Source organism: Gossypium hirsutum, chromosome A05 (genome assembly GCF_007990345.1).
Source record: "Gossypium hirsutum isolate 1008001.06 chromosome A05, Gossypium_hirsutum_v2.1, whole genome shotgun sequence".
Taxonomy (NCBI): Eukaryota; Viridiplantae; Streptophyta; class Magnoliopsida; order Malvales; family Malvaceae; genus Gossypium; species Gossypium hirsutum.
The window spans coordinates 93,259,452-93,264,383 of NC_053428.1; the positions used below are offsets into that span (position 1 = coordinate 93,259,452).

At 34.9% G+C, this 4,932-nt stretch overlaps 1 non-coding gene across 1 annotated transcript; it reads left to right on the forward strand.

Annotated features, from left to right (window-relative positions):
- Positions 1–4,356: 4,356 nt before the first annotated feature.
- Positions 4,357–4,465, forward strand: LOC121229829 (small nucleolar RNA R71). The gene has a single exon (XR_005927784.1). It is a non-coding gene; the product is annotated as a small nucleolar RNA R71 (small nucleolar RNA).
- The last annotated feature ends 467 nt before the right edge of the window (positions 4,466–4,932 follow it).

The window sequence follows — 4,932 nt, forward strand, 5'->3', positions numbered from 1 at the left end:
AGAGAGGAATCTATACATATATGGCATGACTCCTAATTATCTCTGGTTAATTTGTAATTAATTTCCAAAGTCGGAACAGGGAGTCCAGAAACCGTTCTGGCCCTGTCTCACGAGAACCTGAATATCTCTTAACATACTGTCCATATGATCATTTCGTTACTTTCCTATGAAAATAGATTCATTAAGGTTCGTTTACATAATTTATTCATTATTGAATTCCAATCCTACTATTTTTAGTGATTTTCCAAATCTACATCACTGCTGCTGCCAGCATCTGCCTTTAAGGTAGACTTTACCTATTTCATAGTTTCCATGATTCAACTCGCCCTTTTAGCATAAATAGCAAAAATTATGATAGTGATTAACCATTCCATACCAAATGATTATAAAATTATGCTCAAACATATATAAGCCATTTTCGCATGGCTATATACATTAACCAAAATATTCTTCCACCACTAGTCTATTTTATACATGCCATAAGATAATCTAAAACATAGCAGTACCAAACAGTGGATAGTGATAGTGAGACTAGTTGCTGACGATCCCTGAGCCTGTAGCTTCGCAATGAGATCTATAAAACAGAGGAAACAGAGTAAACGGAGTAAGCATTACAATGCTTAGTAAGTTTTAAGCAGTGTCAACAGATAACAATCAAATTATAACATAGTTGTTCGTATTTTTATTTCACTCTTCCTTCGGGCATACCATCCCTTTACCGAATATGCACATCTCATCATATACAATAGGCAGATAAACTTTCACATAAAAGTGAGCTCATGTGACATAGATATATCGTATGATTTCACATCACCTCTCACACTGATCCGATGTCACATAATCATAGGAATAGTCTCATAGATTGCTCTCGTATGCATCACATAACTACCTTATGATTTAGTGCAATTCAAGCTCACATATAAACTTGGAGTACATACCTGTTTAACCTTTCGCATTGAATATATTTATAAGCAATTATTATTACGAAGTCTTACCCAGACATAATCTCCACACGAAGTTATCGGGTCTTACCCGGACAAAATTCCCACACGTAGTCATCGGGTCTTTAGAGCTCGGATATAGTACGAGCACGAAGCTTACGGACATTAATCAGTGATAATATTCTCGCATAAAGCCTGCGGGGTTTTAGCCCGGATATAGTACTGACACAAATGCCCTTCGGGACTTATCACATATATACACTTTCACATTCATCACATCGGCCATTAGGCCTTATCACATATATACACTTTCACATTCATCACATCAGCCATTAGGCCTTATCACACATATTCATCACATCGGCCATTAGGCCTTATCACACATATACACTTTCACATTCATCACATCGGCCATTAGGCCTTATCACACATATACACTTTCACATTCATCACATCGGCCATTAGGCCTTATCACATATATACACTGTCTTGGCTAAATCTACATCTATCATTTTCCAATATCACAATTTAGAATTCACGTATGGGTTTAATCAATAGCTTATGAGCAACTAAAACAAGTTTATCAAGGTTTACAACACAATCTCAAATTCAGCACAAGCTGTTTTTCCTGAGCAATAGTCACTAAATTATTTATAACTGGAGCTGCAAAACTCTAAATCACTTTCCGTTAATTTTTCCTAAATATAGACTCGTATATATTCCATCCATAAAATTTCCAGAATTTTAGGTTTGGCCAATCAATACCAGATTTTTCTTAAAGTTTCCCCTGTTCCACTGTTTGACTAATCTGACCACTCTTCACTACGAATCAAATTTCTCATTTTACAGAATTCAAAATGTGTTGTATTTGATTTCATTTGAAACTAGACTCATTAAGGAGTCTAAGCATATAAATTTTATCTTATAACCATTTTTGTACAATTTATAATGATTTTCTAAAAACAGAACAGGGGATTTCGGAGTCATTCTGACACCATCTCACACAACTTTAAATATCTCATTATCGGAAATTCCTTTGCTTACACGGTTTCTTTTATAAGAAACTAGACTCATTAAGATTTAATTTCATGTCTCATTCAGCCTCTAATTAAAGTCCATAAATTTATGGTGATTTTCTAAATCACGTTACTGCTGCTGTCCGAAGCAGACTATTTCAAATTACCCTTAAATTCCCAAGCTCAAACACTTAAGAACTTACCATTTGAGCTTAGAACATATCATGGCCACATCATATCTTATTAAATCAACTCATCATGTCCTATTATAATTGAATTTACTCAATGTTTAAACACTTAAAACTTACCTCGGAAATTGCCGAACGATTACGACTGCTATTCGATCACTTTTTCCTTTCCCTTATCCAACTTGATCCTCTAGGCTCTTGAGCTAAATCAAACAATTTACTTCCCAAATTAAACATAGTCATACGACATCCATATACATTTTATACTAGCCGAAATGTACCGTCAAGATATACTTTACTCAAATAATTTACCTTGGCCGATCATGTATAATGTTTTGTAGCTTAATAAATTTAACATACATTATGTATTCATAATATTTGTGCAGCCAATTATCCATGGTCATACACACACAATCAAAAATAAATACCAAATTTTCATATCCTTTATGCCCTAAGCCAAATACACTTGTCATGTTCACCTACATTTTTCAAGTACAACATTCTCATATTCGGCATTAGTATCAAGCATAATAGCCAATTCTTCCCACCATTTCCAAAACCAATTCATCAATGCAATCATACCATTACAAATCAACTTAAAATAACCATATCTAATAATCAAATACCTATAGCATTGCATATTTCTAACATAGCAAGTACAGCTAAATTCATTATTAATATATATATCTAAACACTTAACTACAAGATTTAATCACCATTATCAAATCATAAAACAGCTTATAACCATCATCTATATTTACTTCCCATAAACCGAAATAACCATTACATCATCTTTAAAACACTTTGCATTTTACCCATTTAATCAAGCCAAATCTCAAGACCATTCCATCACACAAATTATACCATAAATCATACTTACAATTTAAGTTAATGCATGACCGAAAATCACCATCATTAACATCGTTATCAAACTAAAACCAAAACACATCTATCATCCGTATACCAAACTTACCAAAACAAACTACTATGAGTTTCAAGCTTATTGACTGAATCTCAAACCTCAAAATTCTAAGTTTAATCTATGGGATAAGTAGAGTTTGAACTAATCATCTCAAACATGCATAGATTTTCAAGAATCATTCAATACATACCTCATTCTAGCCATCTTCTAAGCCAAAAATCAAAGCAACCAAACTTTCTTCTCCCTCCCTTTAGGCTACGGCAATGGAGGAAAGGATGAACAACTTTGGTTTCTCCTCCCACTAATTATTATCTAACATCTTTCTTTTTTTTTCTAATACTTATTTCCTATTATAAAACCATGTAGTCATTATAATATTAATACAAAATGCATATGCTTTGTATCCCATACCCTCATGGCCGGCCACTTCCTCTAAAGTGGGGAATTTGACATGCAAACCCATCATTTCACAACATGCATTATTAGGCCACTTTACATTTGCCTAGCACATTTCCAAATTTTCTCACGTAAGTCCTATTTGATAAAATTCACTTACCATTAACAAAATTCAAACATGAAATTTTCACACATGCATATGTACATATAATGAGCATCAACTATGACGGTTAATTATCTTTATGACTCGGTTTAGTGGTCCCGAAACCACTTTCCGACTAGGGTCACTTTAGGGGTGTCACACAAGTCATCCACACGTTACTTGGACTTGTCGAGTATCCATCTTTGTTTTTTGCATCTCCTCGTCTAGTTGATCAAATCTTTAACCACATACAGTATGGTTATTGTTCACAGATTGTTGTTGTAACGGTAGGGATTGGTAAGAAGGATTTTGTCAAGTTTGTGTTTGATTCACACCTTCTTGGATGCTTCTCCACTTGAAGTTCGAATGAACCCTCCAATCGGGGTTGTAGGTATTTGATGAGGGATCTCAACCCCTATTGCCTATATCACTCGTCTCCTCCGACTGGTTCTTTGAATGTGGCTCCGCTCTCGTCGACTTGACGGGTGTCTTCAAATGTTAACTTTTCAAGGATTCATTGGAATTGATCATCATCATTCTTTTCTTTCACAAATTTTACCATTGGTGGCTTGGATTGGTACATAATCTCTCTTTAGGCCACATGTATAATTTAATGGTCATATCCTCGATGATTTTGTAGGGCCATTCATACGTATGGAACATGAGAGATCTGTCGGATGCTCCATCTAAGCTAGATTTAACTTGTCCATCAACACCATTATAGAAAATTTGTATTTGGAGTCATTCTTGCAATCTATGGTGTGGGCACTTTCTTATCATCGTCTTGAAACGTTCTCATGCCTCGTACAAGAATTCACCTTTATATTGTTTAAAATTGATGATTTCTCACCTCAATGAATGGTTTGACTAGTCGGGAAGAAATTTTTCTGCTAGATCATTCATGATGAAATAGAACCTGATGCTAACAAATCCAACCAATCAGTCGCATTGTCGCATAAGGAGAACGGGAGTAACCGATTAAATAGCTTCAAGTGTAGATTCGGGTCTCCAACTATACTCCTTTTGAACTGCAGTGCATTTTGGATCATCTGAATCATGGTCGTCTTTATTTCAAAATTATTGGTGTTAATCGTCGGTTGTTCTATGCTTCCTTGCACTGTATCTAATGTAGAGAGGGTGTACTCACGCAATGTCCTTTGATCCATCAAGACTTCTTCCCGGTTGTTTCCTTGTTGCTCCTATGCATATTCAAATAATGTGTTTTCTTGGGGTAAATTAACTACCATTGGTGGATCAGTATTCATCATTGGATGATTACGCCTAAGTAGTTGTTTTGAATCTAGGTACAGTTTAATTGGAATACTAA